Source organism: Watersipora subatra, chromosome 2, assembly GCF_963576615.1.
Source record: "Watersipora subatra chromosome 2, tzWatSuba1.1, whole genome shotgun sequence".
In the NCBI taxonomy this organism is placed as follows: Eukaryota; Metazoa; Bryozoa; class Gymnolaemata; order Cheilostomatida; family Watersiporidae; genus Watersipora; species Watersipora subatra.
Genome location: NC_088709.1, coordinates 21023361 through 21038667, shown reverse-complemented (window position 1 = coordinate 21038667; position 15307 = coordinate 21023361).

Below are 15307 nucleotides of genomic sequence, written 5' to 3'. Positions count from 1 at the left end.
TAAAGAGATTCCAGCCTACAGCGTTTTTGTGATGGCTGCGATTAACTGTTCGTTTTTGAGCTTTTAAGAACTTTTAATCACATTTCCACATAATTTGCACTTACACCACAGCAGAGTAAGACATGGTAAATCTTTTGATACCAAATAACTATAATGTATATTATGCTGCAGGTCAACCTTTAAAAGTTGATTTGCAACAAAATTCACATTACATTTATTTAGTATCAAAAGAATCACCATGACTTACTATGTTGTGTTGTAAGTGCCAAATATGTGGAAATGTGATTACAAGCTCTTAAAAGCTCAAAAACGAAAAACCGCCGTAGATTGGAGTCTGTTTACTTCTCTGACACAGTCATGACAGTTTGGTTATTGTCTTGTCACATGATGTTCTCACATGAACTGAAAAGCCAATAAAAAGCTCAATTTAAAATTATCGTAGCACTAGTTTATGACAAACACTTCGGGTTTTACCGAAGACCCCGTATCAAATATAGATGCTCGCTACTTTACAGTTTTGTTTCAGCTTGGTCTAATCGTCAAGACGTAATTTGATCATGTGACCTAATATTTCGCAAATAATTTTTGCAGCACTTTTTGATTATCAGAGGTGACCAACAGGCTCGTCATGATTATCAGACAATGATATGTACTCCTTTGAGCTAAGGTTAAAAAGTTTAATGAATTTTTACGGAAAGTTATAAGATATCAGTGCTAAAAGTGACAGCATTACAATGACGATAAAATAGACGCTTAAGAAAAATAGACATGGTTTTTTGAATGCATGAAGTATATTTGTAAAAATATTTCGACGAATGAGGTTGCATGAAAGTGTAAACAGAAACCACCCTGTAACAACTACGTCCCATTTGAGCCCTTTTGGACAGAGAATCCAAACTATGGCGGTCTCGTGTGGCTGCAATTAAATGTTTGTTTTTTAGCTTTTAGGAGCTTGTAATCACATTTCCACATATTTGGTATCTACAGCACGACAGAGTAAGACATGGTGAATCTTTTGATATCAAATAACTGTAATGTGAATTTTGTTGCAAATCAACCTTTAAACAAAGTTGCTTAAGAAATTACATGTGATTAAAACCTAATCTTCCTTCTGCAAACTATTGCAGTAGCAGTAGCTAATCCAACTCTCAAACTAGTTAAGTTCAGAATTACTTCATAGGACTTACACTTAAACTGTAACTTTGGTAAGATTCAGTATTTATCTTTACTAGTAAACAATACCAGCAGGTTTTTGAGACAATTCAGAAAGGTAGTTATCATATCCATTTAATTCAGAGGCACCTGAGCTTATCAAAACCAGTTATATCTATATATATACTTCTCAAAGGCTATAGCTATTATTAGAACAGCCGAGCTGGACAACAATGCAGACAACAATGCAGAATGGTAAGTCATGGCTTACCATCATTGGAAGCCTAACCTTATTAACTAGCTTAGTGGAGTATCCATTGGCAATATACCAGACTATTAGCTTGAAAGGTACAGTTGTTTGACAAAGTTTTAAAACCTTTACAGTGGTTTTTATTTTTCTCTCAATTTATTTTAACTACACGACACACTTCTCTCATGATATGTAGTTTGAAAGTTAGAACGACAAAGGTTGTTATATGATAAATACAAATCAATTTTCTGTCCAAAGACTCTTCTATTACACGGGCAACACCGGGTGGCACAGCTAGTTATTTAATAAATGTTAAACTTACCAGTTGGATATAGATTATTAACACGATCATCTGGTTCTGTTTTTACTTCTATAGCTCCTACAATAATTATGAGAGTTTGATAGAAGCTTCCGGTGTATACAATAAATACTCATAGTTACCATGAAAAATCCTTCTGAATAATTACCTTCATCTTTGTCTGCGTTGACTGATGAAGATTCGGGTTCCAATTTAACCTCAATATCTACAATATAATACAGCAATTATTTACTACCTACAAACATTGATTTAGTGGAGCTACATAAAAGGACCAACCTAAACAGTACTTTAGGCTGGCTGGTTAAAGCATCACAATAGAGTAGTATGTAGTTACAATACACTATGGCTTGAGGGGGCAAGGTTATAGCAGACATGGGAATGTAAGATATCATAAAACCTCTAATTGAACGCCATGGCACTGCAACTCTCAACCCTTTTCTATAGTGGCGGTCAACTAGAACTGGCTTTAGAAAAATGACGGCGTTGTTTTTTCAAAAAGCTCATCAGAATTTAAGTAAAACAAATTTAACCCTTTTATAGACGAAGTGAATGTAATCTATATTGTGCACTTTCTTTCAGACTGCAAAATTAACCCATTTTATTGCAATAAATCTGCTAACTTGTCAAGGATGGCTAAATAAATATGCATTGGGAAACCGAGAAACATCTCTAAAAGTTGATATCTAGTGCTTACAATCAACCTTGGATGATATTATTATGCAATTTGCTGGCGCTTAACATTTTTTTTATTGCATTCTACATTTGAAAGTAAATTTCGATTTTATAACTATATTTTATGATGTTGCGTAAATGCTAATTGCAATCATTGATGTTTGCTACAGTTTGCTGCCAAAATCTGCTAACTTATAAGTTGTACAATAATAATTTATCAAATGCTACAAATCGATTATCATGAGCAAATGACTAGCGCCGAAACAATTTTTTGACCAAAGCAAAACATTTTCGTGTCGCATTTCAAACAAGCGATAAGCTTTTAGCAGCAGCATAAAACACATCTTCTAGCCTAAGACTAATCATTCATATATGATCACTAGCTGTGCCACCCAACGTTGCCCTAGTAATAGAAAAGTCTTTGAACAGAAAATTGATTTGTATTTAACATACAGGCCCGTATTCCCTGGGGCTGCTGGCCGGCTGAGCTGCCCCAACTTTTTAGGAACTTTCCGCGGCTAAGTACAGTCAAACTCGGATAACTAGCTCTTGGATAAAATGTAACATTTCATCTCAAACACAAGGTTAACTCGAACGAATTTGTTTGGTCCGTTCCCACGCAATGACAAATTGCTTCAGATAACCCGACCTCAACATCATTTATTCGAAAAGTTATTTGCCCAACGGCAATGGAAACAGTTTTTATCGCTGTAGAATGTCACTTTATTCCAATCAATAGAGACAAACATCAACTTTTAGTAGTTCTTAGGCGCCATTATTATCATCATCAGTGGCAAAAAATTCTTGTTAACGACCTTTATAAAGGTTTGAAAATATCAAGTTTTACCAAACATCCGCTTGGCCATGTCCCATCGAAAGCGTGGAAACTTCCGTATGAACTTAAAATAAAATCGGCAAAATTGATCTTTGTTAAAACGCTCAAAAGAAAAAGACGTCTTTTTTTCTGAGCGTTTTAACTGCGCTCAAGTTTTGCCTATTTTAATTTAAAAACGTCTCGTCAGTCACATCACCTAAAACAAAACAAATCTAAAAAAAATAGAAAAATGTTGGTACTCTCCGATAAATATTTTTAAAACAATATGAGTAAAATTTTTTTTACTCATATTGTCATGTTATTATTACGCAATAAAAATCAAATCAAATCAAAAAAACTTCACATGAGAGGACCGTCTGAGGCCCTACATAAGAGAAACCTGTTGGGGGCTTACACCGCCCCCCCTCCACACCCCCAGGTATTCATAACTACTCGCCTAACATTAGCCGCCCCAACTTGCAACCAGTGAATACAGACCTGTTAACATATAACAACATTTGCTATTCTAACTTTCAAACTACATATCATGAAAAAAGTGTTTTGTCTTATAAACAATGAGAAGTAGTGAGAGTTGCTCCCTATTAGCCAGTTTATTAATGTGAACGAACAGCTTGTCGTGATGTTATGCTATGACCCGCATCATACACAAAGCAGTTAGGTATTTGCTCTCATATAATGACTTATATTGGCAAGGTAACATTGATTTCTGTAGTCTAGTGGGTAAGGCATCAGACCCGCAAATGGCAAGACCCGAGATCGAATCTTTGTTGGTAGGGAATCTTTATTCCAAAATTTTAAGTTCTATAGCTGGACAATCAATCCTACCAATATATGGCAAACTTTGAGAAATATATATATATATTATATATAATATATATATATATTATATATAATATATATAGATAAATGTAAACCAGTTTTCACATATGTCAAAGTGCCAGGACCACATTAAACAAGCAACCACAATTAGCCTGATACAGATAATAGTTATTTATATGATGTTGCTTTCAAAGTTTTAACGAAAAAAACTATGAAAACCTTTGGAGTTAAAAAATGGATGTCGATATGAACAGAAAATAAAATAATCAATTGTTATTGATGTAACCGAGTCATTATTAGTACAATTTTGAGGACACTTTTTCACGGATCACTTGCTGTTATTGAATCATTAAAATCAAATAATTTCAAAGTGGTGGTCAAATAGGGGTTGGGGTGAATTTAAGAGTGTTGGTTGATTTTTCAACTTTTCTCCTATAGTGGTGACCAAACGAAGGCACTGTTCAAATAAAGGTGGCGTTCCAATAGAGGTTAGCGTTCAATTGTTATTTTATGTCTACGGAGAACATAGCTATACCAGACATGGCTATAAAATAAATAACAATAGCAGACAGGCTTATAAAAACATGGCTAAAAAGGAAATAGATAAAATGACCAAATAAGTATGGCTACAAAGGACATTGATGGGTGGGAAATGGGTTCAGATGACATGGCTATAGACGACATGACTGAGGAAAAAATGGGCATGAAAAATATGAATACATATTGCAAAAATTCTAAACGACTATAATCTTTACAATATACATAGTTCAGTCGAACTCTCTAACTCACCTGTTGAATAGAGACTGTCACTCAAATCCTCTGCATCAGGGTCTGATTTTACTAACGCAGTTTTCATGGCAGACATATAGAGAGATCAGTTTATCTAAATGAGAAAAGTGTGTAAGACAATAATAGGTGACATCCATGTTTCTGTGCAAGCGAATGTGGAGCACTAGCTTTTTATGAATAAAGCCCACTTGTAATTAAAAAAAACAATTCACCTTGTAGTTGTACAGATACTAGTAAACATTGAAGTAGAAACTTTTTACTACAAAAAGACACCGTAAAACCTGTATTTTAACGCAATGGCGATTTGTTTTTTCAACTCTTTTCTAATAGAAGATGTCAAATGGAGGAGGCTTTTTCAAATAGCTCATCAGCATTTGGGAAGGTAAATTTAACCCTTTTATGGGAATCGCAAATGTGATCTACATTTTGCGCTCTTCTTCGAGAGGAACTAGATGATATTACAGCCTGCGTGATGCTTTGCAATTTGTTAGAGCTTAAACTTTTTTATTTCATTCCAAATATGTAAACACAGTTTTCTAATTATAGACACAAATTTCATAATTATAGTTAACAATGTTGCATAAAAGGTCACGCACTCGTTGATATGTTTGCTAAATCAAATAATTTGCTATATATCTGCAGATTTGTACGTTATATGATAATATTATTCTATCAAATGCAATAAATACATAATTAAAACAAGTGAAAAAACTTAATATAAAAATAATTATAATTCAGGTAGAAACAACAATTAACCATTTCAAAACAGAAATATCTGCATTATTCGCTCTTGCAGTTGTGTTGTGATTGTTTCATTTGATGAAAAGGAACATTTATTGGCTGTTCAAAACCTTCCACAATATAATCTGACCTCTACTCTTCTTCTGCACTGCTGAACTAGTTAATAATAATGTCATGAAATTTTTTTCCAGAGCGAAACTTTTACATGTTGCATTTTGCACACATAACGATAAAGTTTTTGCCAGATGGTGCTAAGGACAACTTTTAGCCTAATATTAGTCGCTCATACAACATTTTAAAGGTAAACCATTTTTCTCGTACCTTAAAGTATCAAAATTGCATTAAACAAAGAACTGCTAATAGTTTGATACAGTTATTAAATACTTTTGTCATGCTTCTTACAAAGTTTTAACAAAAAACTGAAGAGCTTTCAACTTCGAAAACGTACTTCGATATAAACAGAAACAACAAAAGCATTAATTGTTATTGATGTAACCAGGTCATTATTAGTACGATTTTGCGGATACTTTTTAATGATTACTTGCTATTATGAGTTCGCAAAGATCAAAGAATGACAAAGTGATGATCAAATAGGGGTGGCATTTAAATAAAGGCGGGGTTAAATCAGAGGTTTTTCGGTAGTCCTGAGAACTATTGCGAAACCTCTTATTGAATGCCACCTCTATTTGACCGCCGCTACAAAAGAAGGGTTGAAAAATAGGGCGCCACCTTCTACTTGAACGCCACATCTATTTGACTGCCACTTTGACTATCTTTGATCTTTATGAACCCATAATATTAAATGATCAGTGAAAAAAGGGCAAAAAATCGTATTAATAATGGATCGTTTGCATTATTAAAAATCAATTTTCTTGTTGTCTAACTCCAAAGTTTTTTGCCTTTTTTTGTTAAAACTTTGAAAGCCACACAATAGAAATATTGACTATCTGTCTCAGGCTAATAGTAGTTCTTGTTTAACGCGGTCTTTATACTTCAAAGAAGCCTACATGTATATAAAAACGGTTTAAATTGACGATGATAGAAAAAGCCGTAGAAATAATTACTAACTGTTTCAGGCAATAGTAGTTTATTGTTTAACACTGTCTTAATATTTCGAATAACATGCACAAAAAACAGTTTGCAAGTTTTGGGGCAAAGGTAAATGCAATGCGTAAAAGTTTACAGAGCAAAAGTTTTACGCATTGCATTTGTGCTAAATACAGCGTGTGAAAGTGTTGCTCTGCCAAAAAATGGTTTAAACGGTATTATCGACTAGTTAACCCTTTTGCTACCGAATTTATTTTTTATCTCTGCCCAAACTTTTTTCATTCACACAGTTGTTGACATAACATCATAAAGTTTGTGATAACTTGAGAAAGAATGAAGATATCTGCTTAATTTAAAACGTAGGTTGTAGAAAAGAAAATATTTTATTAAGAAGATAGAAATAAATAAAAACCATAAATTAACTTCATTAAAAAGCTACAAAACCTTATAAACTTCACCAATGCTGTCTTTCCAGCAACTTCGATAGTCATATTTTGACTGTCGCCATAATCTTTGACTACTATTAAAGTCTTTCACATGAAATACATGCACTAAAAAAGTCAGAAACACTCGATATAAAGTTACTAGAGTGTAAATACCTAAGAATGTTACAAGCTTCTAAAGCTGTAAACCTTCACGGTATTATTTTTGTCTGTGGATTTTCTACGGTGAACTTTCTGTTAGATAATCAGTGAGTCACTAGTGAGAGGCCTGCTGATCAGTATATATCATTAACAACAAGCTTGTTTTCATGGGGAACAAATTTTATTGGTCTACTTGAATCGAAGGCTAAGTAATTATAAATAAACTAACACTCTTTCTAAAAGCCAATGTATTGGCCTCAAAGCTGAGATAAGCCAATACACCGATACACCAGCTTGCTATAGCGAAAGAACTAAGCAGTTCAGAAGAAAAATTGAGGCGAGAAGATATTGTTTAAGGTACTGGACAACTAGAAGCTGTTCATTCCATCGAAAACAACAATCAGATCGCAACTATCCAAGCAAATGATGGAAATATTTTCCTTTTTAAAACATTAGTTATTTTTGTTGCATTAATATAAGTGTGGTTCGTTTATGTCACTTGTTCATGAATATATATTGGTATTATTTGACAGATTATCATTATATAACTTACAAATATGCAAATTTATAGCATGTTATTTAATAGCATCATTGCAGCTATCTTAACATGGCTTGCAATGGATCGATGGTGGTAACTCCACTTCTATTGCAGAGAAAAAGCTAGTTTTGGCTGCAAACTATAGCAGACATATTTATGAATCTGATGAACTTTTATTCAACAATGTTAAATATAGATATAAAATAAAACTTTGTCTTCAAAATTAGAATGAAACAAAAATTGAAAACGCAAAGAAGGACACAGGCTATAATATCATGGCAAGTCAATTGCAAGCAGTAGATATCAACTGGTAGTGATATTTCTTGGTTTCTCAGGATATTTATTGAAAGATCTTTGACAAGTTAGAGGTAAGTTAGCAGATTTATTGCATCCAAAAGGTTTAATATCGCTCCACCAGAAAAGGTGAGCAAAACATAGGCGATATTCGCTTTGCCCGTAATAGGGCTATAATTATCTTCCAAAAGTTCTGAAAAGCCAATTGAAAAATATACTGCAACCTCTATTTGAACGCTACCTCCAATTGGCACTCACTATATAAAAAGGTTGAAAAATAGTACGCCATGGCCTTCAATTAGAGGTTTTACAGTATATTGATTTGAGGACCAGGGATGGTGATTGGTTAGCCTGTCTTGACAAACTGTTGTTTTTGCGGAGTTGCTCCCCCGTGGAGCGGGCGAACAACACAACAGCTTGTCACAAGACGTACTGCACCTGATGCATCAGCTGCACTTATAGGGAGTTGTTCTCTTCTGTCAATGCGTCTTGGTTGCGAAGTGAGGTCGGTCGCTCCATTGGTAACCACAACGATTTTGGCGCAGAAATTTATGTAGAAAAAATAAGATTATAACGTTTAACCAGCGACCAGTCTCTGCGGTAAACTTTAGTAGAACTTGAGAACTTAGGCAACAATAGCGACTAAACGTGTCGTTAATTGTGCGCTCAGTCAGTTTTATTTCTATTTTTGTTTCAGTCAGTTTTATTTGTTATTATAGATTTTATTTTCAATTTATTTTATTCTTAAATTTTACTAACGTTTACAACAGAGACTGGTCTTTGGTTAAACGTTGTAATCTTATTTTTTTCTACATAAATTTTTGCGCGAAATGCGTTATGATTACCAATGGAGCGACCGACATAACATCGCAACCAAGCCGCATAGACGGAAAAGAACAACTCCATTTCAGTGCAGCTGACGCATAAGGTGCAGTGCGTCTTGTGACAAGCTGTTGTGTTGCTCGCCCGCTCGACAGGAACACAACTCCGCAAAAACAACAGTTTGTCAAGACAGGCTAGTGATTGGTGGAAGTCAACCTTTTAAATACACTATCAAACAGTGACAAAATAGATTTTTCATGTTTTGATATACCTTGGCCGCCTCAATGTTTTATACTTTTAGTAATTACAGTTACCGATCTTACTGGCCTTTTCTTTTGTGTGCTATAACTACTAAAAATGCTATAACAGTGAGAAATTTGTTACAGTATGAGATAAACAATGTGTACAACATTATAACAGTTGTCGAGCAATCTAAGCTATAAAATGGCTCAACAACCAATTGGATTGATTCAGAACGGTAGGTTTCGAAATATGAACACAACGAGAGAGAATAACCTTTGGACCTAATAGTAATCAGGTATAATGTAACCACTGCAAAAAGATCAGGCTTACTTGAGATCAATGCAAACGCGGTGTACATGTTAAATGCTGTGAACAGGGATGCTCTAATCTTACTACAAGAAATCACCATGATCACCTTACATGCTAATCTCTACTGTACATAAGTTTATATAACCAGTTTACACCAGACGAGTGTTTTCCATGCATGTCACTTGTATGTATGAAGTCAGTCTTGTTAGCAATACCTAATAAAGTAGTTTCAAGCTAGGTAGGCTAATAGGTAATCACAATAGAATCAAAGTCTTAACATTCCTAGTTTAGGTTTAATAATATTCCACTTTTGTCTTGTTATTGTTATACAGGCATTGATAATGCTGTTTTTATCAAACTGTTGGCTATCCAAGTAGGAAATCTAATTTTGTTGGATAATCCAATATATAATGAACCTAGTTGCATTTCCGACATTGAAAACTAATAAAACATGTTTTTCACAAAAAAAAATTTCAATGAACATATACAACACTACTATTCAAATTTTGAATGAAGGTGTTTTATTATTACTGTGTGTTTATAAGTTTATGTGTTTTATAAGTTTTATTAGGTTTAGTTATAGACTTAAATTTATACCCATAGCATTTTGGGAAGTCTGGACACTGATTTATCTTGTAGAGGTTCAATTGTGTTAGCTGAAGTATGAGTATTTTAACTACCTGCTGTTAGATATTGGTAAGTGTAACAATTATGTGCACAATTATTCTATGTAATGGTAAGTAAGCTGTGCGAAGTGAATAGAACGCCTGTCAGTAGAACTGGAGTTCCCGACTTCAATTCACATGCAAAGCAGTTGTTTCATTCTTAAAACTTTAGCGCTATCAATGAACATTTAGACGACAGACCAACAAATGAGCATTAAATTTATATCCACTGAATATAGATGGAAATGTAGTTTAAGTTTTATTTATCCATGTATAATGCTTGAATTCTGTGATTTTGGGTCTAGGGCATAGTAACACTGGTCATTAGCCAGGGAAGTTCATGAATACTCTCAGACTGACCAAAAACTCAAAACAACAAATATGCTGTTTTTGGAGTTTACTTATAATCCTTTACTTTTTTCTTAGTATGAACCGTTTAACATTAAACAAATTCCTGCTACTTTTATAGTCAGTCCAAAAATATTACCTTGTATTAAATTATGTATATTTGATTTCAAATTCTAATAAAAAGTCTCCAAGTCACTTTTGATTTTCTTTAAAACATAAAAAATTGTTTTGATCTGGATTAGTTTTTGCATGTTGCTATACTTGTAAAGGAACGCTAGTGCTGCTACTTGTAAACTCATCTAAAGGAAGGCCTAATAGCAATCAACAAAATTCTTTTACAAACATTATAATAAAAATTGTTTTTATTTGAGGTACAGTAGTTCACTCATGTTTGTCATACTCATGAGGGAACACTGGTGCTGCTCGATCACAAATGTATATCTATCATTATAAATATTTAATTATAAGCTGAGCTATCTATAAAACTTGATATTTTGTTCATAGCATTGGTAAATCTTCACAATTTTTATGTCTGGAGATCTTGTCGAATTTCGATAGAAATAGCCTAAATTATGTCATCGATATTAACTTGCGACCAACAAATTGGTGAGTACTGTCAACGTACCTACAGTTTTAATAAAAATAGATACTATGCGACTCTGTAACTGTGTTGTATAGAGGTACTGCGAAAACAAGACACCAACAGGGAATGCAGCCAGACCACAGGATAAGGAATAAAACCTACAAGCAGTAAAACGCCTAAAATACATCAAAAGATCCAATAATTGAAAACGTAGAAAAAATTTAGAAATTTCAGAATGGGAAGGAATCAGTCATGGAAACTGTGTCAACACTGCCTGTGGAAACCGCTAAATGGAAGTGGAAGCAATTAAACCCACCAACCACCATCCTCAAAGAGCCACGAGAGAAACATGAGATACGGGTCAAATGAGTTACATATATATGTAACTCATATATATATATATATCCCAACCCTGTCAAACAGGACCTAGATACCAGGAGTAAGTCACGAGCTCCACCCTACACACCAACAACACATGCACCAGCTGAAGACTTAGGCAAACAAGATATCTTCACACGCCTGATAGAAAGCATTGAACCTTAACACTCAACCTACACCCACAGGCTAACCATCCCACATGCCAGACATCTAAATAAGAGAGCAGCTTCAATGACTCGGCATCTGTATCCACATCTCCACCCCTCTCTCTTCCTGAGTACCTCCTTGAACGCTCTCCCCTCTGCCTGCTGAGGAGCCTCTTTTTACCCTGCCTTTGGAGCCTCGTTCTTCTTCATCAACTGAGCCTTTTCTACGCCACTATCTCAACTACCGAGCCTCTAAATATAAGGACTGCCATGACTCTCAGCTGACTATCAAAACTCGCAGTCACATAGACCGAGCCAAGCAAACACGGACAACCGTTCGAGTAAGGATGTAACTTTTATTAGCTCTTTTGACCTATTGCCATTATTATTATTGTTTTAGAATTTTTTTAGTTGTATTTTAATTGTTTGACCCAAAATGAGTAAACTAAATGAAAAAATGAGTAACTTTTACCAATGATATACAGCCCCCATGGGGGCTGTATATCATTGCTTTTACTGATATCTATCAGTATTTCTTACAACAACTTAACACCTTCACTTGTACTCGAACCAGTAATAATTAAAATAGTTCTGGCAAGATAAGCAAAAGTGCACAAACTAAACATAGTCAATATAGAATAATATGACAGGAAAGTTCAACACTGATGTTGTGCGTGAATTCGGATTATTTATGCATAAAATAATTTATTCACAACCACACATAACAACTGTCTTGTAAAATTTGCCTAAAATTAAAATACAGTGCGTGCAGAGAATATTACCTGCAATACAACACGACATTAGACCACATTTTCAGATTTCTGATAGACTCTACATACATTGTTATGTAATGGATAAAAAGCTAACAAGCGTAATCTGCACATTAATTAAGCAACAGTTTCATTACTCGGCCGACCGAAAAATGTAAATCTAAACTATATTTCAGCACAAATCAAAATAATGAGACCAGTTATACTGCCAACAAACAATTTTTTTTAAAAAGCAAACAGGGAACCGTTTTGAGTTTCTTGCAAAATATTTGTATTACCGTGTTATATATACATGTATATATACATGTATACATATCGTCATATACATTTACACGTATACAAATCGTCACTAATGGCAAAAACTGTAAATAAGATATCAATATATATGAGTAGGCCTACTGCAAAAACAATTCCATGTAATTTATGCTAATAAAATATATTTAAGCTCTCTGACATAATCAAAAAAGAAATGATAAGCTAGTGCTCCAATTTCTTTGCAAAACAGTTCCCTTACTGTGACTTACGGGTAAAAATTGAACTAAACTCTAATCTGCATTTCAAAGCGAATGTTACTAGTTACTACAACGCTTGACTGTTTGGATCGCTACGACTGTAAGGCGGAGCTTATTTTGATTTTTTTTAGCAGAGAGGACAACTCAAAGTTGAACAAAGCATACAACTACCTTCATATTGTATTCTCACAAAGCTAATTCCAACTAGTTATACATGAGGAATTACAGTATCTTATTTCATACTTGCTAAATATTTCTAGTAGAACACCTCAGGTTTATGTATCATGCTATCAAACAATAAAAGCTGAAGTATATTAATTAGGAACAGTACAAATTCAAGTCTTTTTTGTAAATTTTTTTTATAAAAGTAAAGCTATGCCCAGAAGAGGAAGCTTCATCTTTGCAATAAATAAATTGGGTAACAATGGAAGAGCTAAAATGAAAGGCCTGACAGCCAGCCTTTGTTCGTAAAGGTCTGACCTTGTTACTGTAAACATTTACAACTTGGAAAAGTGATACCACGGTTCAGAATCTTGCACCTGCAGAGATACATGTATATTTGAAAAAGGAATACATATTTCAAAAGTATTATGTCTTTATCATGTTTCTAATATTCAATCTGTCTGTAAATGATTCTTATTGTAATTTTGAATGATTATGGAAAATCAAGCCTGCCTAGTTTAATGTACATTAAGTTGTTTTTGGTAAATAATAATAATAACTTAATAATTGTTTAATTAATAATAATATTTGTTTGTTTTGTAAATAGTTTGTAGCATTTTTGCTAGAATCAACTAGTAAGAAACCAATCAGTGCTGATCTAGAGTTCTAAAACAAACCGGTCTTTGTTTCTTGGCAATTCCTTTGTACTGTTAAAAGGAATATTACCCAGCATTATCACCTTGAACTTAGTTTCTGGTGTAAAACCCTTTACTAATATAAAACTTTCATTTAGTCACTCTGTGTTTAAACAGGCTGGTATATAATTTGCAACTATCTTGAACTGTCCTGCTGCATAAATGATCTATTTCAAGGACCTTTATGTTGTAGGGCTTTTATGCTATACAAACGATAAACCCAGGTGAATTGCCAAATATGTTCCAAGGTAGTCTCAAACTCACCTTTTTCACCCTTCAAATAGAAAATACTAAACAGGAGTTTTAATGACTGAACAGAAACTATGGTATTGTTGGTTTGTATTAAAAACTTTTCTATTTTTCTCTCCACTTTCACCCGGTTTTGGGTTGTTGATTATGGTAAGTTTACGTAAGTTGAATGAAACCCAAAGCTTCAAGGTAAAATCAAATTAATAATTTTTTTTTTTCGAAAAAGTAAAGCTTATGCTGCAGAGAAAAAGTAAAACCAACATATATGTCTAGAATAAAATAGAACAGAAATACACCCACTATCATAAGAGCAGTGTCTGTCTGTCCATCAATTGTTCTGCAGACAGGATTTGAGGTTGGGATAATTAATTGATTATTCAACTAGGTTGTGACTGCTGTGGGTGGTGGCATACTTGACTGCTTTGCTTATTGTCTGAGGTGGAATCTCTTGTAGTACACTTTTTCCCCAACAACCACTCGTGGCTACACAAGAACAGGGGACACAGCTTTTACAGAAGTACACTTGTTCTCCAACAACCACTCGTGGCTACACAAGGTCAGGGGACACAGCTGTTACCGTAGAACACTTTTTCCCCAACAACCACTCGTGGCTACACAAGGATAGGGGACACAGCTCTTACCGCAGTACACTTTTTCCCCAACAACCACTCGTGGCTACACAAGAACAGGGGATACAGTTCTTACTGTAGTACACTTTTTCCCCTAACAACCACCCGTGGCTACACAAGGACAGGGGGCACAGCTCTTACTACGATAAAGACTAAAAACTCAATACATTTGACTATATAGAGATTCTTTGTCCTTCCGAATTGGTCTCATGCAGAGAGACACTAAAAATCAATAGAGCTACCTCAACCTTCACAACCACAGTTATCTTCTCTTATTTAATGGTCAGAAATTGTCTGATTATATCTAGAGATTCTTGGTCTTTTTGCCTTGGCTTCACCTATTAAAAACTAACTATATTATATAGTTTTTCATTTCTTATCCTTCATAATAGGTAAAAGATTAATATCTTTTATTTATTTTAAAGTATAATAACTTTTATTATCTTTTAAGATAATAAAAGTTTATTTGTACCTATTTTGGCATTAGCTTAATATAGAAAGACACTTAAATCAATAGAGCTATTTCAACCTCCAAAACCAGAGTTGTCTGCTCTGATTTAATAGTTACTATTAATTGGCTATTTAATCAAATAGTAACTAACAAATACATTGTATTTCTTACAAGATGTGATTATAGTAAAAGGTAATATAATGAATATACCGCTATCTACATAACAGCAGTGGCCTACAAAACATAGTTTTTGTTTCTGCATGCATGTATTTTAAGTATGGTTTGTTTATGCCACTTTTTTATGG